Genomic DNA, 22,030 nt, shown 5'->3' with positions numbered 1-22,030 from the left:
CTATAATACTAAACATAGCGTGGAGAGCGATGCTCGTTTTAGGAAAAACGCGGCTCTCCAATCCCACGTCGATTTTCGATTAACATGTTCACCGATTGGATGATTATAACTTCCGTACTATTTCTATACATAGAAATACATTTTACTTTTTTAAAGTTCTTTAATTAGATCGCTACACATTCGATTTTCACCTACATCTGCAGACGTATACGCAAATTTATATTTCTGCGAATTCGACCAAAGAAATAGAACCTAGGCAGAGATTTTAATCGCATCCATCAAGTATTACGGCGATCCATATTTTATACAGCTTTGTGTGAGTTTTCTGTGCATTTTTGCACCTTTTAATTCCCTTTAAATACATAACATTCATTCATATATCCGTAAACATTCACTGCATAAATTCGCTGTCCACAATACTTGTCTTTGCATCGTTAAATTTTACATAACGTTTGTTTCATACGAGTTATCGTGAAACATTTTTTCTACGGTCCCGTGATTTTTCGTCACTTCGCATTTCCAACATTCGATTCTGCATCCTAAAGGTATAGAGATTCACGTGGTACACGTGTTAACTCAATCAGAGAACAGAATCAACGAAATCGATACTCGTAGCCTCGTTAATACTGTGGTTAAAAAAACAGTAACGAAGATCATCCCCGGTGGATCCAAGTTATCGCCAGTTTCTCAAATGTCAGAAACACTCGCTGTAAATTCAGCAGTGCTCGATACTGTACGATCCTTCCGCCGTCGAAGCCTATCTTATCCGGACAAGGAGAAACGCGACGCGAAGAAAAAAATGTGACGTTCAGTAACGATTTCGTTGAATGGAAAATTCGTCGATCGTGATTGTATTGTTTGGAAACCTCAGCTTATACAACTCGCAGGAATTCCTCCTCATTTTTCCGGAGCTGTAACGAGCGAGGTTCGCATACATAGCGGCGAATCTATCAGCGTTTATGGCAGTACTCGATCATTAATCAACGCGGATCCTAGCAAGGGTATCCCGCCAAGAACAGTGCAACCATTAAGTTTCATGTTCAGCCACCTTCGCCCCAGAACAATAAAACTGTCGGATTGGCGGAGCGAGCGCGTTCACGCTTGATTGAATCATTGCGAGCCCGTCTGCTTGTTCGAGATGACGCTGGAAATAAACGGCGAAACGGCCGAGTAAATCCCGCGCGTTCCACGCACGTTCATACTCTGCCTCAATAATCTCGTCGAAATTAATAACGATTTCTACACGAAGGACATTTCTGGCTCGGATACCTTGACACGATTGAAATGGTTTCTCGACTGGGAAATAACAATTTTCTAGACAATGTCCGACGCAAGAAGATGCTTTGAAGTTACGGCCAAAGTCGCCAAACGCTACGGATTTAGCCAGCATCTGGTTTAGTCTATTCTGTGGTTCGATGAACCACCGATCAGGTTTGAAATAGACGATTTCGTAAATCGCGGAACCTAGTTGCTTTCGTTCGCCCAGGGTTGACGAGGGATCTTTCGACAACGCGAAAGAAAGAACGCGGTCTCGATGAAGGAAGGATCGATTTAAACGTTGCACGAAATAGAAAGATTTTTGTGTTGACGCGCGAGAGTAAGGAGTTCACGGTGAAATGTGCCGCAATTGCGGGCAAAAGAATTTGTGCGGTACGAAAGCGCGTTGAACACAGGAAAGATAATTAAAAATTCCGCTATAAACGAAACTTATGTGAAGAAAGCTGGTTATCGTCGTACGAGATCTGAGACCAATTATACGTATTAACAAACGTATTTATCTTTAGCGAATAACAACTTATACGATCTAGAATGTTGCGTATGTGAAACACGAAGCGTGAAAGGATGGAGATACCACAAAATCTTCGACACTGTGTCTTCCATCAAGGAAACGGCCAACAGAGCCACGAGAAGACACGCTTGCAATGGAAGTTTCGCAAAGTTGAAGGATGACGATGTTGCGCCAAGAGTAGATGGCAAGATTGCGCGGAAAACACCCCGTGGCACGAGGGTGCCGCAAACACCGGCATACTGCGCATAGCGTGGAATATTAAACGATCAAAATGAAATTCTAAATAGGGAACCACTGTTCCCCGCTGACGTCCACCGACGATCGCTCCACTAACTATGAAATTCTTTCTCCTTCACGCTAAAATAACCCACCACTATTTGATCATTTAATTAAACTTCCTATTATGCAATTTGTATTATTATTCTCTTAATCTGCATTGGCCGACCCAGATTTACAATATTTAATTAGAAAATAGTGAGATAACCTACAGACCATGAAAATAGTATCAACGTGATCCGATATTTACGTAATAGAGCAAAGGTAGATGCGCGAAGAAGCCATCCATATGCTCGTGAAACGCGAATTCTCTGGTAAATTGCTTGAACGGTTTCGTATGGGTGCGGCTTAAATCAAGCGGGCGTAAATTTTAACAGTGTCATAACGCAACCAGTAAAATGGTATATTTATGCTTTCCAAACTTCTTCTGAAAGTGTTTAGGGCGCTTGAGACGCGTCTAGTACTTGCCACGTATAAAGCTGCTGCGCCATTCTTTCGAGCAATACGTTTCAAGCAAAAGTTGTCGAAAAATATACGATTCTGGTTGGATTCGTAATCCAATAAATTAGACAGCTTCAGATTAGTTTACGTGAGAACAAGTCGTTAAGACAGCGAAACGTCGATGGTCTTCAACGATTCGAGTTCAAGGTTTACGTGGAACATTTACGTGGAACACATTCATCGTTATCTCAGGTTATGTCACTGGGTATAGCAACACAAACAGGTGACATCGTGTTCTTCGAAAATTATATTTATTCTTCCCCGTGTTATATATTTTAAAAATTCGATTCTTTTTCATAATTTTTTAATCCTTTCATCTGCATACGTGAAACTCGTACGCCGTACGTGCTAAACTATAAACTCTCGAGATTTGTAATAAGAAATTATGACTGTAACCTCTCGAAAGCCACAACGATGAACTCCATTTACGCGAATTTTTCAATTTCACTGCTCGGAAACATGGACGAAGAAGTTACGTTCGGTTGTCTAACCGGTCTAACGATAAAACAGGCTCGATAGGTGTCTTCTGACATTACCTAGGAGACTCGCTCCCGACGTAACGATAGCATGAATGGGTGGGATGGAAGAGTTCGACTCGATCAACTTTTGGCAATACGATACCGGTGACCCAATTCGCTCGGATAAAACTGCTCTCGGATAGCGTGTTCGACGTTTCGACGGCCTTTACACGCTTTCGGATCTCGACGAAAGCCGCTCAATCGATAATTGCAAATTAACCGGCCGGATCGTCGATAGAAAGCCAGGAAAACAAAACCGCCAACTTTTCGTACCGAGCGGAGATAAAATTTTCCCTATTGTTCGGTAACCTGTTTCGCATTCCTCTCCGTCTATCCTTCTCGCTTTCTGTCGATGTTTTATTTCACGTGAACGAAAGCTAGACAGAACGGAGAATGAAAAACGGCCGACTAAGCGATTTGCAAAAGTAACGAAAAATCGAAGGCCAACGAAACGTTACGCGGGATTCCATAGTGCAACGTTCGATGCACGCGACCGAGAAAAATTGTTAAACGACTACGACGCTTCTTGCGGGTTATATACGTAAGAAATTTCAATCGGGTATCTGGCTTTAAACCGATTGTTCGTTTTCGTAAACAACGTAATGGATATTATCGATCGAGTTACTTGCACGGGATGCAACAAAGTTTTTATCGAGTTAACTTTGTGTATTTGCAAGGGAAGCGCAGGGAAGCGGGCAGTTTGACACGCGCAACGTGGTATTTTTGATGGATGCAACAGTTTTGAGGTAAGCTTTTACCAGATTATTAGATTTAGGTGAAACGGCTGAAACCTTTCGTAGTTTCCTTGAAAACGACGATAATCGAATTATAATTTGGTAGAGCCGATATATTTTGGCTGATGTAAGACAAAGTTACGATCATTAAGACCAATATCTTTCAATATCTCGATATTTTAATCAACCTTGATCAGATTTCGATTCATCTTTCTGTTTCCATTTCTCGATCTAAAATTTCTGCGCTAGCCCTTTCAACTCAATGACTACCGATCCATACCGAGCAATACCGATCTTCTAGTGGAATTAACAAATTGTATCTGTCAATTCGGCACAGCATTAAAATCAAATACACGTTAACGTGGCTTCAAGTTTTGTTACTTTAGTGAGCACTCGATGTTAACAGCAGACTGTATCTTTTCTTAATATGGTTTTTATTCCGTTAGAGTCGAGATTTAAAATTGTGCAGGTACTGCAATTCGATGTGGAATCACGGTTCGCTCATATATGTACATAATCTGCCTTTTAATAATAAGACGATCGACAAAACACTGATTACGTCTCGTCTCTCGAGCTTCGAACTTTACATCGACATCCAATAAACATTATTCAATAGCACTTTTAGTCACTTTAGTATAGCTTGAAATCTTCACGCGTTTATGAAATCGATCGTTTCATATGCAACAACCTAATAACTCGCGACGTCGAAAATTCGTGATCGATCGGCGGCGAATCCACTCGATCAGAGACGCGTTTTAACATAAAGTTCACGATCTTCGCGAAGCGACCGATAAAAACGAAAAAAAACAAGCTTTCCAAGCGGGTATATCAAAGCAAAAACGACTGGTATCGGTTTTTCTCCGACGGAGAAAAGTTTTGCCGGAGCGATTCGCACCGGATTATCGATTACCCGGACTATTCGCCACTTCCAACATCGAGCGACTAATTCACGCGGATTTAGGTCGCTTGATGCGTGCGTGTACGGATTGTTTCACGGCTTCTGATCACGGGGACAACGGATCGCCGTCATTCGTCGCGACTTTGCCAGAATATTTCGCGTGTTCCGCCTTCGCCTGCCGCCGGAATTATTGATTCTGGCACCAAACTGTACTCCGATGGTCTTCAATTTCCTTTTCCGGGTGAAGGACGAAACCGTTCGGAGATCTATCGGTAGCTTAAAGCACAACATCTACGCCGATCTTTCTTAGTTTTCTACCTTTATATATAAAAGCTTGGTGATTCACGTCTCTCTCACAGATAGATATAAATCATGCACATCTTCCGTCTTCTATTCCAGATTTACGATAGACCGAAATTATGGTCAAAACGTGTGGGATACCGTACGATTTATCGATGAAGCAACCAGAGACGTTAACGCGTCTAATTCTACTCGCACGTCTCGAAATGACTTACGTATGCTTTGACTCAAACACATCTCAAACAACGAAACGTCATATGCCTGGACGTAGGAAACCTCCGTATCTCGTGAAACCTCTAAATAATCCTCCGAACATATGAAATGTCATTTCGCCCTTTACATCTCTCGGATAGTCACCTCATATCTTTGCAGCAAGTTCAACAAGTCACTGATTAGTCGACTTCCTCGATCACCTCCTGCTCGATCACTCACATAAGTAAATCAAATCGGTCGTTCGAAGGGTTGAAGGAACGCATAGATCTCCGGTTCGAAGCTTGCAATCGAGGAAACCGCGTTGTATTCAGAATGATTGGAGTCACGCGGCGAGCAGCGGTCTCTCAGCGAAGACGCACGAACGAACACGCGCGCGAGCGTACGCTTTGCGACTGAGTTTGATATCCTCCTCGAGGATAGTTCGCGGAGGAGAGCTCTACCCCCACTCAGCTGGTTAGGAACGGCATCGGCGGCCGGACGAAGGGTGCACGGGTGAAGGAGGGTGTACCACTCGCTCGGTGTCTATAAAGCGACATAACAGGAGTGCGCGTGCGTCCGGCGATCGTGTGCATGCTTTGCCCGCAAAGTGGCAACCGGTGGCACCGGTGCCACCGGCCACCTCGACGTCTATTTACGCAGACGATGCACCGTGTCACGCTGACCGGACTGTTCGTCGGGCCGCGCGAACCACTTGCACACACCACGCTGCGTCCTCAAGGACGATATAACCGAGCAACCCTCTCGCTAGCGACGAAAGCTCTTCCCTCTTTTATTTTTCATCCATTGATTCACACCTGTCCTGCGACAATTTCGTTTCGGGTCAAGCTCGCCCTGAGTAATATGTTTCTCGCGTGTTGTCGTTCGGCTATAGTAGCGGCACAATGAATTTCTAAACGGTGTAACTAACGTCAAACGATCTGCCGTTGGATTTAATTGCTTATCAACGTTGGAGTTTAGTAAATTGCGCATCGGAATTTGGGTTACGTTTGTAAGAAGACTCGATAACTTTGAATATTAGTAAAGTAATGGGAAAAATACTTAAATAAATATGTATATCACGCGCTAATAGTTAACACGTATGGCGATAGCGTCACGTCGAGAGTTATCATGGTTTTAACTAACAATTCTGTTATGCAACGTTACGAGCAAAGTAATAAGTAGAAAATACGTAACTCATAATACTAAATCATAGATTATGGAATACCTAGTGACTCTACGTGGAAGTGAATATAGTACGATAAAAATGGTATACCGTCGTTGAATATGATGGCGGGAGAATCAATTTCTCTTTCGTAGAATCAATCGCATATATAAACTTTCTTTGAAAATTTCAGGTGTTTTCTATCGACTGTCGCTTCAGCGAGGCACATATTTCGAATTTAACGCGTGTGAGCAAAGTTTGTTTGGCGCATTAGTCGCTTTCGCAGCGTATTGTTCGAAAGATATTATTCAACTCCGTGCTGATTACGAGACGACCGGTGTATTTACGCGAACGCGGCCTAAGTAGGATTTAGATTAAACTTTGGATCGTGTACTTGTAACGAGCAAACGCGATAACAATGTAGTTGCCGCTAAACAAAATTCAATGTGACTTTAATCAATGCACGCGTATTTGCAACGAGTTTATGCACATCCTCTACGTAACGATGCAACAAGTTAGAATTTAAATTAACTATTTTAATTCGACAAACACGTACATACATTTGCGACATTTTATTACTGAAAATACACTGATGTATAAAAAAAATGGCAGGAACATTGCTATTTACCCGAAGACTCAATGGAGCTGCTGACGCAGCAAACGGCTTGGTTACCGAGAATCGATCGTATAAAGCGCATCGCGCTACAATTAAAGTCACATTGTATATCCACGCCGTAACGTAAAGTATACTTTAAGTATCTTATAAACCGTCTTTCAATGGAAATTTTTAGCTCAAGCTCGCGCTGTTGCGAAACAGGATCGTTAATTTACACGCAATTAAAATCCGACATTGAAAATAAACGAACGTAAAGTTACGGATAGCCACCGATTATGAATAACGACTAAAACACAACATTAAAAATGAAAGAACGCGAGAAAGATGAAGCGTGGCGGCACAGAGTGGAGAAAAGCTTCTGCCCGAAGCTCGTAGAATATCGGCACGTTCCGTGGTACAAAACCGCGACACGAGCCAACGAATTAATCGTCGCGGCAAACGGGCCATTCGATAAACAAGAAACACGATGTAGACCAGCACTTTAAGCTCCCGGGAGACGGGAAAATTTAAGGTAACGTTAGTTGGCAAATTTAAGGCAACCGCATCGGCGTCTCGCTAACCATCCTGGTGTCGGTGTGTATTTATGGGAAGGATGCACCGTCACGTTAATCGGACCATACCGCGAGTCGATACACAGCAGAGTGCGCGGTGGCAGTCTTTACTCGTCGAATAACGCGTTAGCTGCGGTTAATGTTTTCAGCCAAGTCTGAGAGTAGCTTTTCTATCGCTGCACGATCGATACTCGATCGATTGCAATTCGCCGACACGTGCAACTATGTAACGTCTCTTGCTACAATACACTTAGTGCAAGAGATACGTATAACAAGCTTGTGAAATTAGTCAGGCCTGAAAGTACACGTGTTTGGATCATCGAAACGGAGAGAGAGGATCAAAGGAGCGATAAACGTTTGAAAAACATAACGTCGTGACTCTGAACTACGTGTTATCGGACGTCATTATATCCACTAATGTTTTCCCAAGTTACGTTCGTCTTTGGTAATTTATATCGCATTTTACGAATATCAAAATTAGTGCCTTAAAATAGCTCCTAATAGTATTCGTTAGCAGCTAAAAACATCGGCTCACTGTTCGGGCTAATTTTTCTTTCAGAGATACAAGCGAACTTTTACTAGAGAAAACCATTACTACAGGGTATAAAATAATAGAGAGTTAACACAACGTAATTTTAATTGAAAATTGAAAGCAGCAGTTCGAGATATCAAGTTATGAATATAGTTTGCTAACTGAACACACATTCAGAAAACGCGTATAGTCCTAGCTGTGGTTAGATCGATCAATGGATTTGTTTAAAGCTTCAGTTCGTAAGTTCGCTACCTCATCCGCTAAAAGTACAAAATAGCTTTAAAAATCGTTGGAAAGAATTGAACGGAAACGTGGCTGAAATCTTGCAAAATTATTATTAATTAATCGGAAAATGGGTATCAATGGAAAGCGGCGTAATGATGTTTGCCCCAAAGAACGGTTGGATAGATGCATCGAACGCGATGACATTAATTTGCGGGCAATCGGCTTGTTAACGGGTGTAATTTAACTTATTTAATATAACGCAACAGTGAGATATTGCATTCCAGCGCGCGCTGCTTGAACGTGGGTGGAACATTCCGTTGGTATTGATTCGCTATGATTCCAGAACATCTCGGGAAACTAGCAAACCGGTAGGGAAAACGGACGAGATAACGATATGTTCTCTGGAATATTATCGTCGGCGATAAAACCGTAAAAGTACGATCATTTTCCGGGTAAAATCGTAGAAAAAAGGTGTATCTTGGAACAAGGAATAAAATTAGCAAATCTGTTCATTCCGAGATTCGCAGAAAACAACAGACTTTAGGAAAATCTTGGTACGATAAATATTAAAGAAACAAATCGATCATAAAGTCTAATTAACTGAATAAACTATTAATTTGCAAATCGCATCCCTCTTTTCGTCCTGTTGATGAAACGGTGCAAATGCAATCGCAAATGTTGTCTGACACCCGTGCATAAATCACTCTACTTATTGACATTCGATAACGGATCGATAAACCAGTTCACGCAACCGGGCACCTAGTACGAAATAAACGCATCAGTTAAAAGACATTCAGCGTATCTGTGGGTACATCAAACAAAACGACACGCGTTGTATAAATATCGCTTCGCGTTTTCCTCCATCCAGATACCGATTGAATCAACTTGCATTCTATACTTTATATGATAAAGGCAATCAATGGAATTTATCATCTAAATATATAGAATTGGGCTTTAAAATTAAATAGTTCAAGTTAAATTTAACTTGAGCTTACCCGCAATTAGTAATCTTATCGATACTTTTATAGCTGAGAGTTAAAACGAAGTTTCGCGGAACGCAATTAATCGCGTACAAAAAGAATGCAAAGTAAATAAATATTTTTACCTGAAGTCGAAATGTAAAATCATTATACGTACAACATGAGATGGTTTCGAATGGAACGATTTATCGAGATGTGACGTGAGATTAATAAATCATCAGGTAAGAAGATAAGCATATTAGTTAATTGACCTTGCAGCGTGGCGAAAGTCTATTCTCGTTTCTATCGAACATCAAAAATTTTTCGATCCGCGTCCTAGCCGAAAATCATTTGTTACTATCGATTCGCTAGTACGGAATTCGACCAACCTTAGAGTCACGGCTGTAATCTAATTTCACCACACGTACGCGATTTATATCGGCTTTAGAGTTGGAGAGTTTGTGGCTACGAATCAGGTAAACACAACCGAATGTAGATACGTTATTTCACGCGGAATTTCTTTTCGCATCTTATTTGCACTTATTCACTGCAATTGCAAAATCATAAAACAGAATCTTCTCTTTCCTCTTCAAGCGCGTTTCCATTGGTATTTTCAATTCTTCAAGGAAACAGAGCATACGACTTTCTGTTGCAATTATTTTATTACAACGTATTATCAATAAATATTAAGTGCAGATTGAAATATGGACTGTTTATTACAGAATATGAAAGATCTGTCGTAGTTAATTTATTTTATTCTATTCGTACCGTAAGCAATCGCGGAAGTGCTTAAACTTTTATTTCAGAATATGACAATGATACGTTGATTCAAGCTCGACATCGATGTAATATGGAATTTATTATATTTCGAATCCTTTGAGAATTTTGTTGAATATCAGCGAGCAACTAAGTTGCATCGCGCTATACTACAGTCAATTTATTATGTATACAAGTACTATGCTGCCATTAATTTAACGATGAATTGATATACAGGTATTCCGTGTTGCGCTCAATATTTACTCATAACTTTCCAATAAAACGTTTATTGCGAAACATCATGTAACGGTTCTTTCCCATTTTCACTTATCGATTACATCTGTGCAATTTATGCAGAAAAATTTGGGACACGGAAAATTATATAAACACCCAATACAATCGAAAAAGTTTCTACAGGCGTTGAAATAAGTTCGAAAGCCACTGTACGTAAAATCGAAGCGGAATCGCTCGAAGAATGACCATCTCGAGCTTAACAGGAACGCACCTCGTCTCATTGTCATGCACGTGGACGCTAATAATAGTGGCGACTACCGTTGGCAGAAAGACCATAGTCCGTGATTCCACGCGCGGTAGACTCGCGAACAAGCTTTTAATAAATGATCAGCCATCGTGTTGGCTGCGCGAGCCAACAGACGAACTGAAGAACGAGGAATTCGCGTGCTTTATCGCGACCTTGCGAACAAGCGATTCGCGACATCACCGCCACTTTCTTATTTACTGCGAACGATTCTAGCCAGCAAATAGCCAGAACCGTAGCTCGTAATACGAAATAGGATTGGCAAAAAAACCGATCGATTTAGCCACGATTCGGGAAGGTTCCGCTCGGTGCATACTCGTTAGAAAGATCAGAGCGTATTTTCATCCGGGAGAAATCGTTAACTCAGCAGCACGAAATGTCGACAGAAACGAGCAAGAAACCTTATGAGCTTCCGAACTGGTGGTGTCATGTCGACGTAAAAACGGCCAACAGAAGCGACAAAAAAGAGAAAAAGCCCGGTGCTCGCTAATGGCCAGACAACGACCGCAGTTGGACACGATATCGAATCAAGGAAGTTTTACTGTCAGATCCAACAATTTCCTCTCATTGATCGATACTCCTTACAATTTTTATCTACTGGAAATTTCAACTGCCGAGAGAGTCATCTTACATAAGTAGACTCTAGTTCATAAATATTAGGATGGCTATTAAAATATCATAATGCGATGCATGGACGAAGCAGAAATTCGTTTAAATTGTTTCTAGAATTATAGTATAACAAGCATAGCACGCCGCTTTTTAGAAACATAAACTGAGTTAGATCTATCCTGGCCTATTCCAAGAAATACAGCAACAACGTTGCCGTTACCGGACCAAAATGCAATTTATGCGAAACTAAAAAAGTTGATTCGAATCGATACATAGCAGGATGACGGTAGACGATCGGGACAAATCGAACTCGATCGAGCAATTTGCATCGGGAATGATTTTTTCTCTACTCTCGTCAATGAGTCTGTATCCCGGATTCACGATCATTTACGATTAAGTTTTTATCGCCGATGGATTTTCGTGGTGGCGAGCTCCGAGGATGCCTCTCGCTTATCAAGCTTCCAGCCAATAACGCCGCGTTCAATCCCAACAAAACGTTTCTACTCGGTGCGTTCAAAACGTTCCTGTCGTGTTTGCGTGCATGGTAAAAGGCTTATCTGTTCGCTCGATGACTAAACGCACTTATAAACTGAAAAAGCGCTCTATGAAAAATCGAGCAGGCGAACGCTGCAGTGGTGAGAATACCCTGGGCAGGGGAACGTTTGTTGCTAGCTATGGGAATCTATCAAGACGATTTCCATCGGTCCAACCCTGTTATTTCGTCACTGTCTTTCTTGCAATTAATTCGATTGAAATCGACGGATTTATTTATTGCAGCGAGTTTTTACCTTCTTAAGGGATGGAAATAGAATACGGTAGTTTATGAATAAATAATACACATTAATCTGTGCCATTTCTCATCAATATTGTAACTATGTAATCGCTAGGTGAGCATAAATACAGGCAATCCTAATCCTCGTACCAATGCTAAATTAATCTATTTCGATTAACGGTGGTAAAATTTGAGAACTGTTCTATATATGGCTGATTTTAACATCGTGTTATGCTAAATAGAAGTTCGATTCATCTATCAAATATTATGACGGATTATATATTACATTATACATATATGTAAATCTCTCTCTTTCAATTGCCCATAAATGTATAAATATTTATAATCAACTAACCATATATAATAGTTTGTACTCCCCCCCCCCCCCTCTCTCTCTCTCTCTCTCTCTCTCTCTCTCTCTCTCTCTCTCTCTCTCTCTCTCTCTCTCTCTCTCTCTCTCTTATGACTATGAATTCCTACAAGTTATCAGCTAACGCGATAATATGCAAGAAAACGAAAACAAAAACGAAAAGGAAATTGTAGCTGCTCCTCGAAACAACGTTGCCACCCTGTTTCCCATTACATGTGTAGGTTAGCTGCAACTAGTCGCAACAGGTGCACTCAATTCGCGACCCTTTACAACCTGACTGCCGTTGCAGATATGTATACACAGAGAATTGAAGCTGTAAAGGACCGAAAACTACGACGAAAGATCTGGTGAAAAGCACATGGGTGTTTTTTCCGTCGGTTGATGCGCGTACCTACGGACATCCTCACTTCCCGACCTGTTCTTTTCAACTTATGTATCTATTTATCTTCTCTTGTCAGTTCGCTGCACGCTCTCTCTAAATGAAATAGAAAGTCATTCCGGTTCCTCGGTTCATTTACAGTCGCACGTTTTGTTTCGGTTCGCCTTTCATTTAATTTTTAACCGTCCCGATACTCCGGACCGCTCAACTTTCCCAAAGCATAATTCTCGATGGTCCGTACATTTTTCTAAAAAAAAAAACGCAAACTCCACAAATGTTTCCCCGCTTGTTATTCCGTATCTTCGGTGGTTTTACAGTCCACAATGAAAGTTCTCGCGAACAATGTACCTACACACTTCGTTTGTAATTTCTCAATAAAATGGATGAAATTTGAAGAGAAGTAGCTTACCAGCGAAGATTACATCTACGATCAAACCGAGAAAAGAGACAGCTATACAGGATGCTTCTGGCTTGTCTGAAACAGAGGTAAATCAACATTCTTCCAATTATTTCAATAATTATACGTCAAAGATGTACAAAAGTCGTATGGAAGAATATTACGTTCGCAAAAAAAGATTATATTCGTCGCGTAATAGTTTGTGGCGGCGTTCGGCGACGAAACTTTCCGACAGCTTCGCGACGCAAGACGCTATACCATCAAAACGTAAAGCCGACATGCCTAATGCATCGATATCCCTACGGTTCTTCGGAATATTCGGAAGAATGCATACGCGGCAACCGTCGCGGATGTCTCACAAACGCGTGCGTAGTGGGGATATCGAGGGGCAACAAAGAAAAGAATCCGTTTCGTTTTGAACAACACATTCATTCCGTTTCGAACAGCGAAGTGCAAAGGATCTAGCGTAACAGTGAAGCAAGTACATTCGAGAAGCGTGATTGTTGATTGTTGATCGTTGATCGTTGATCGTTGATTGTTGATTGTTGATTGTTGATTGTTGACTGTTGACTGTTGATTGTTGACTGTTGATTGTTAAATAAACCTTTTTTGTTGAACGTCGTGAGTATTTCTTGGGCACTTACATCCAACACCACCTCAGTTACGACAGATGTAGGAAAAGGTGATTCATCTAGGAATAAAATTAAAAGACCTGAATTCGATAAAGTTCAAAGCAGGAAAGTCACAGTAATCTCAAGATTAACGTAGTTGCTTCTACATTTAAGAACGCGGTAACTTGACGATTAAAAGAGTTAAAGATAGTTTTCAATCTTTTCACAGAGCATTTTGTGTCGTATTCGAGATATTTGCGGAAATCATCGAATATACCGTTATCCGTTTCCTAACGCGACCTCAGGATTACCTCAACCCTCCCATAGAAACTGTCTGCATCCAGAAAACGGATAATCGAAAAAGCGTAGGACGGGGAGAAGTCGAAGGGTGGTCTCCCCAGTCTGCGATGGGGTGAGAAAATTGAACGAGGGCTGCAGGTAGGACGAGGCAGCTTGGAATACCTCGTAGATCACGCGTATTCTTACGTTCGCACGCGTGCCGGCAATTCCGTGATTCGTTGGTTACACGATGGCCGAGCATTGTTGCGTGCTAATTTACGGACCAATTAATTAGCGCCACGGAGCTCAGATATTCCTGGCTCCCCGGAACGCGTCGCTCGAATCACCCTCTGCCCCTCTCTGTTCCCTCGTTTTCTAAGCCCCTCACCCTTCTTCCCCTCGCGAAAGCATTCGTCCGACTTCGCAGCTGTATTGTGCTAACTCCGAGCGTGTTCTCCTTCTGACACGCGGCCTCTTCATTTACGATAGCTTCGATAGAAATAGACGGTGGATTTAATCGTCTTGAGATGCACAAGGATCACGAGGCCAAGTCACTAGCGGGTAATCAAGACGCGAACGTAACGTTTCTCCAATCGAGATGACAATTCTAGAAATCGTGTGTGTTAATCCGAACTGAATTTTGCACGGAGCAATGTCATTTTCGTGCGTTCGTTCGTTTTAATTTTACTCAGATGGAACGCTGTTGCTTCCACTATGATACATTTAAAACATCACGTTCCTTGTATTTATCTTTCACGAGCTCGAATCAGTTCTTTATCCCTTTATCTATGGATGCATCGCGCACGACGCTACTAAAGAACTGGTAGTACAATCGTAGTGTAAAAGAAACAATTGTCACTAAGGAGTACTGAGAACCTTTGTCATAACGCAGCCGCTCGTCATGACATTCAAAGGTTCGACTCAGACAGCTTGCAGAGGCGTGGTGTAATTTTTACAACAGAGGGTAAGAATGTTGATGTTCCTTGGTGGAAAAAAGCGACACACGTGCGCGTCGGTGGATGCTCGCGAACGTTATAGATGACAGTGTCAGCGACAGAGGGTCGACACGGCAGACAGGACAACGCGGTGTCAGTGTCCGGGGGTGCAGAGTGTAGGAGACAACGAATAATTCATCCCTTTCTGCCGCCCCTCTGCAGAGATGCGTCGCACATGTCGTCGCTGCACACCAAATATCACGATTCTGCTGCATTCGCCTCGCGGGACATGATCTTTCGACTACACGGTCATTCGTTCAAGCGCTATGAACGCATTTCCTCGATCAACTTATTCTGAATCACGTATACAAGACAGGTGTTTCGAACGCTCGATCGTTCCATAAATTCATTCTATTCTACGGAACTTGGGAATAAATATTTCTATGTACAAAGGCACAAACTATTTCAACATTCGCTCTAAAACTTCTATCTATATATATATATATATATATTATAGGGTTTTATTGTTATTTATTTAAAATGGATTAAACAGGAAACGATGGTTTTTTAACGTGAACTAAATACAATAATGTGGTATAACTAAGACAAGTAAATAGTTAATTTACAACTCTCGTCATCACGATTCCAACCTCTCTCTTTCACGCGGACCACACTCTCTGACAACGCTGACAACACTCTCTCACTTCTCAACTCACACTGACTGTTAATTCGTCTTTCTCTCTTAGCATCCCTTTGTCTTTTCTCATAGCGTACGTGTTCCGCAACCGTCGGTGGCTATGGTCACGTAAGTCTTTTTTCCGCATAACTATTCGATTGAAAGACTGACGACACGTTGATGGGCCTATCGGCACTTAGATTTTCACGCAACATTGTTTATGATTCACCCGATATTTCTTAGACCATTTGTCCACGACACTACAATATATATATACATATATAGTGTGTTATATGAAATATTTCAAAATCTCATTAGCCTTGTATCGAGACACGTCTGAAATCAAAGGTTCGAAAACTTTGTTTAGCCAGTGTACATTTTGAATGAATGTTTGCGGTGGGAAACAAGCGCTCCAAAAGTCTGAAAGATAGCTAGCCTATATAGTAATTGGTAGAGATACATTGGTAGATACTTGATCACGTTTTAGGATGGGCAGATTAATTTCTGACAGTCGCGTCACGACTGATCGTCACTCAAAAGTGCGAGCAAATAGGCGGAAGATAACGATAACGTCCGCGCCAATAACGACGCGACGGTCAGCTATGATTATTAATCATGTGCAGGTTGCGCGTGCGAGTGTCAGCGGTGCGTGGGGAGGCCTGACTAATCGTTCCGCCATTGCGGAATAATATACCCATGGTGGTGGACCGTTGTTTTGCTCCTGTGGTTCTACAGTTTAGACCCTCTACTAGACTCGTGTACTTTGTTTTTGCATCACGCGTTACATTCTAAACTAGCGATTTCCATCAGTAATGATTTTGCAAAGGTATATCGTAACCTGGTACCTTATACAACAAAAAGGTACACGCTGCTAAATAAGTCTTATTTCACTCGAAAGATTAAAATTCTATTCGAATTTCGTAGCAATGTTTATTCGAGATTATCAATGAGATTAAATTCAATAACTGTAATAGCTTATCATGATTTAATGTTGGAAGCTTCAGATGCTAGGCTGTTTGCGGTTGCGCGAAAACGGGACGAGCAGATCTTCCGGGTAGGATATTTTGCGGGGGAGTACGAAATCCTCCAGTAAACCAACGGAATCCTACCGGCTGCTGGCTTTACCTTGCTACAGTCTCGCGCTAATGCAGCAATAAACATGCATCTATCTGAAGCACGAGCGAAGTCACGGCTCCGCCAGACGAGAACAAGCCTACGAAGAATAATATGCATCAACGGAAATATAGTAAAGACGTAGCCGCTAGAGTTTCCATGCTGAAACGCATCCGCGCTTACACGTGAGCAACTGAAGATACGAATATTCTAGAATGCAACGGATTCAGTAACATTGCTTTACTCGCTTTAGCTTTGAAAAATTTAAGAGTCAATATCCTTTAGCTCTTGACACGGAGAGGTAATAAAATTATTGCTATAAAAAATGGAATTTTTCTATGGTACAGTGAAAACAAGGTTGAGGTACAAGACGTCCACATGTAAGAGTTACAAAATAATTTACAATGAGTTAAGGCAGTGTTTGCGCCATATAGAGAGCTTAGCGTCGAGAAAAATAGTTGTTGCTTAGTCTTTGAGGTACACTATACACTAGTAATACTGCGAGAACAGACAGGGTGAGAAGAAAGTCGTAACAGAGTATATACTTGCTGCTTTAGAAAATAATTATAATTGTTTCAATATATATATATATGTTTTACGTAGAAATTATTTCTACGAAATAAAGCGATGCATTGGTTGGAGTGGATCGATTTAACGGACAGATAAACACTTTACAAATTTAAATGAGAGAAATGGGAATGCAATTTGCGTTCTGGAATATTTTGTCCAGATCATAAAATCTATTAACTTCAATCTCGAAATAGCCGCTTGAATTCCGTTTTGAATTAAATATTTTTCCAACCAATTCACAGTTTGATTTTGCTTTGTAGGTTGTGATCTAAATAGAAACTGAAACTACGCTGAAATTGCAACGACTGATTACAAAACACGGACGAAAGAAGCGATAATGAAATCGATGAAACAAATCTGCTATAATCGTATTACACTTTTACGAGCGTTAATACAGATTCTTGTAAACTACATTAAATCTTGTATTCAGGTCATCGAATAATAGATTCCCGGTTGATTCGTTAAAAAAGAATCTGTCCTTTTTTTTTTAATAACAACGAAAATAAGTTTGCCCGACAGTATTTTTGTTCCGACTGGGAGCACGCGTACGTGGCGCACAATACGGAAAGGAAGTTAATTACTCCTCGCTCTCATTTCGATTTTTTGAATAGCCAGCCGCTCAACAAAAGGGGAGAAAAGACATCGCGTCGCTGCGAAAAAATAGGTTGCGTCGTGAAGGGCCTGTTTTGAAATATTTTATAGTTACTCTCTCCCTTACTTTCCTCTCCCTTTCTCTCTCTGCAACTGAAATTTTTAAAACCTCGAATTTTCAAAGATTAATACAAACGTATGTATGTTACGTTTCTCCTTTTTTCCTACCTAATCTGTATCCCGTTTTGGCAAATATTTATTTGCCAATTGCAAGAATTAACCCTTAAATTACCAGGATTTCTCAGCAAACAATGTCACTGTATTACTTCTTTGTTTAAAAGATAAAGTTGCGCGATAACTGTAAACTAGAAAGGATACAATCGTCCCGAGCACCGAGAATGATATTGAAAAATTTGAGTTATCTATAGAATATATTCAACAAATCAATTGAATATTGGATACGTTCTACATGAATACGTTTGACGTATTATGCACTGAAGAGTTAAGGAAAAATATGAAACATTTTCAAACCAATGGACAATACGTGCTCCGATATCAATAGCAATCTCGAGACACTTTTCGTTCACTTTCCAAGTATCATATCTGTGAGGGGAAAGGTCTGCAGTCGTTTTGGAACAAAAGAATGAAGCGAAGAACGGTTGATTACGACGAGCGATTAAATTTTTCATTATCGAAGAAATTCTGCACAGTCAGAAATAAGTAATAATCGACAGATCACTGCGTTCGCTCGCTTCTTGTTTCTTCATGCGACGTAAATCTCGATCGCGAGTAATATCGACGAAGTCAAAGGTATTTTCAAAAATATCTCCACTCCGCACGCTGCGAAGGATTCTTGTTTGCTTAACATGTTATACCCCTTCGCGTATTTCGTCCGAACTCGAGTTTCCTACAGGGTAGATTTTTTAAATATTTTTGCTTCTTTCGTTGTGTGTTTTTTCTCCTGTTTTTCTGCTTTCGGAACGTTTCATCGTTTCCCGCAACTTCAGCATTAAAACGTAAAAATAAAAAGAGTAGAATTTTTCGAGGAAAAAGAATTTGTCTGCGACTGCCGTCGCGTTTCTGGGAATATCTCGTCGCATTTCATTGATGAGGATGGGACAAAGCTCCAAACTCATATTTATTCGCCGTCTGCTTTCTTTCTCGAGATCCTCGTAGCCAAAGCATTCTGCCATTTTAATCTTAGCGCGACGCGCGAGCCGGAAGGACACGCTTCGCTTTGTACGCGAATTACATACGGACCACGTGCTTATTTTAAAAGATTGTCGTCCCCAGACTTCTTTAATCTCGGGATTCCCTTGCAACGAAAAGTCATAGAAAAAGATAGATACCCCTTCTAAATCAAACGCGCATATACATCCCCGTTCACAAGTATCAGGCCATCCAGAGAAAAAGAAGAAGCAGTCGTTAGGAAATTATTAAACCAAGTTTGGAATGTTACACGCAAGGGGAATGAGCTTATTATTAGACTACGGACATTTATACGTTTATGTGAAATTTAAGGTCGCAAATATCTACGGAATGCAAATCATACGCGCAAAAATATATAAAATATTTAAAGTATTATATTTGTAATAATATCTAGTTATCTACCTACGTTCGTAAAAATATGGATTAACGTATGGATAATATCGGCGCAACAGCCCGCGCGATTTAATAGATAAATTGAAAAAGATCTCAACACGAATCCAAAACGAGGAGCGAAACCTTGGTGACAATGAAAAATGGAAACAAAGGTTCTCCGTGGGAAGGTATTCCCCTCGGGTAAAGCGCATCGTCGAAATCACAAAGAAGCCTGAGCGACAGGATCGAAAACGGGGAGTTAATTTTCCCGCAGGATCACGACCGTGCAAAACGGAATGAATGTCAGGGAAAGGGTGGCTCTGGTTCAATTATTACGGAACGATAGAAACGGATTATCACGCTCGATTTCGCCGTTTCTGTATTAAGCGACAAGTCGCCGGCGAGTCGACGCTGCGTCCGACAACCGTGTAATTCGCCTACCACGAAAAATCATCTCCGCGGAAAAAATGTCATAGCTGCCGCGGCGCGGAAAGACCAAGGAACACGAGGGAAAAAGTCTTCTTTCGACGAACTATTTTTTGCAGTTACAGCTCACCAAAGGATCAATATACGATGGCTCGCAAAAGTATTTTGTATCTATTACCATAAACTTTTCTATACATTATTTCGTAGATTATAGAAAACAGTTAAAAATTTCATTAGCACCGAAGTAGTATGTCGTGATAGGTGTAGAAGGAATGCTCAGATGTTTCAACAAAAAAAACGTTTATTAGCTTTGAAACAACTGACGTCCAATAAAACTAGCAACAAACAACAATTAACAACAATTAACAATTAACAATTAACAACGCTTGGTAACGATCAATGCTTGACGTAGGTTATAGGAAGTCGAGCGCTTGTTTCGCGTAATCCTTCGCACTTCGCAGCTCGGGGCAGACTGAATCTCTTTGATTCAAAAGCCACGCCGATTCTTTTCTTTGTTGGCCATCGATATCGCGCGCGTTTGTTAGAAGTCCGCGACGACTGCCGCGTGTGCGGTCTCCCGAAAATTCGGCGAAGGAGCCGTAAGGACATCGATAACACCTAAGGCTTGTCGGCATAGCGCTTTTAAGATAAAGCGCTTTGTGCCGCGAAACCGTTGGACATTTCCGAGATCGAGTGCCGCCACAGCACCGTAATGGTCGTGTTGGTAAAATTTGAGATCAATGTGAATCTCGTTACAGTGACAATAAAGTTTCAAAACGTCTCACCTAAGGCACATAACGTATTCGTAAAACATTTCTTCATTTCTGTAAATTTGTGGAATTAAAGTAGTACTTCTCCGTCGTAATACCGTTACATTCCTAATTACGGACTGATCGTAAATTTGCTAGGAATACGAGCAAAGCATATTGACTAACATCTGGAATTAATCTACCGAAAAGGTCCGACGGTTTGCGAATAGTCTGTTTCCGGAAGTTAATATAAGTCATGAAGTACGGTCCATTTCGTAGAGACGAGCCACCTGCGGCACTCATGGAATCCCAACTGAACGTAGTTTTCATAAAAACAACTTCCATTCCCGTATCCAAAGGAAACGAAATTATATTACATCAGCCCGCTATGAAGAAACGATTGCGCTTATTACAAGTAAGATAAGTGTTTTATTTTGTTCTTTTTTTTTTCTTTTTTTTTTTTTCATGCAACTGAAATTGCGTCTGATCTTTAAATTCGCTCAAACAATAGAGGATCAGCTTTCAGTTCGTACATCTGAATCTGAACAGTGTAGCTTGTACGTAGAAACGAGGCTCAACTGTGTGTACACGAAGCGTATTCACATAAGATTTTCATAAAAGAGCCGAGGTTGAGCGGAAAATGGCGAAAAGGGGAAAACGCCCTCGCAATTCGGCTATTTCGCAGATTTCGCTGGACGAGTTCTCGACTCGTGCTCGAAAGAGCTGGCCGCTAGAAATGACCGAAGCATTATTTCTGTTCGGGATACCCGTTGACCCGTATTCCTATTCGCAAAGTCAACGGCAGACCAGCGTTCCTTTCGTCGATACTAGAATTTCTTGGCAGCGCTTTTCTTCCTGGCCGCACGGATCGCTCGATAATCTTGAAAAAAAGCGCGACTCTGCTCGAGACGGCCGCTGTCGCATGGCTGATTAACTCGATACCCGAACGTATCGAGTCGGCAACGCGAAAGTCGTTGTCGATCCACGAAATAGTAGCCACTTTACGTGTCAGTAAACTCCAAGAGAACGTTTATCGACTGGCTATACTAGTCGGCTGTACCTCGAGAAAATTTGAAAATGGAAGCATCCACGGTACAATGGAACCTTTTGTCTAAGCGTTTTATTAAGAGACAGAGCGTACTAATCGATTTGAGTTCCAGGAAAACATAATCTCAAATGGACGTTCCATTAAAGAAAATACCGAAGACTTGAAAGAAATCTTGGCGCCAGTAAAACACATAACTGGACACGCTTTAGACTCCCGCATATCGAATTACAGCTGATTTGATCCATTAAAGGTCAGCGTTAACGCAACATTTCATTTGCAATTCTTTTTCAATCAGTTAAATTATTGAATTCTCTCATCGCTGAGAGAATGAAAGATTTAAAAGTGAAGCGCAAAGAAATGAAGAAGCTTCTATCGAG

The 22,030-nt window shown here is 41.1% G+C and overlaps 1 protein-coding gene across 11 annotated transcripts in view; it reads right to left on the bottom strand.

Moving 5' to 3' along the window:
• LOC126925024 (RNA-binding protein Musashi homolog 2) overlaps positions 1–22,030 on the bottom strand; it is a 126,268-nt gene that overhangs the window by 84,591 nt on the left and 19,647 nt on the right. For 4 of the 11 annotated variants that reach the window (XM_050740147.1, XM_050740149.1, XM_050740139.1 and 1 more), the window contains one exon: positions 13,087–13,152. The exons of 2 other annotated variants lie outside the window; for them this stretch is intronic. The gene's annotated coding sequence lies outside the window, so the exon portion shown is untranslated. 5 more of the 11 variants (XM_050740141.1, XM_050740134.1, XM_050740140.1 and 2 more) reach the window with 5 other exon arrangements.

This window comes from Bombus affinis, chromosome 15 (assembly GCF_024516045.1).
Source record: "Bombus affinis isolate iyBomAffi1 chromosome 15, iyBomAffi1.2, whole genome shotgun sequence".
NCBI classification, from domain to species: domain Eukaryota; kingdom Metazoa; phylum Arthropoda; class Insecta; order Hymenoptera; family Apidae; genus Bombus; species Bombus affinis.
Note: the sequence above shows the minus strand (reverse complement) of the source record. Positions and strands in the feature narration are given on the sequence as shown.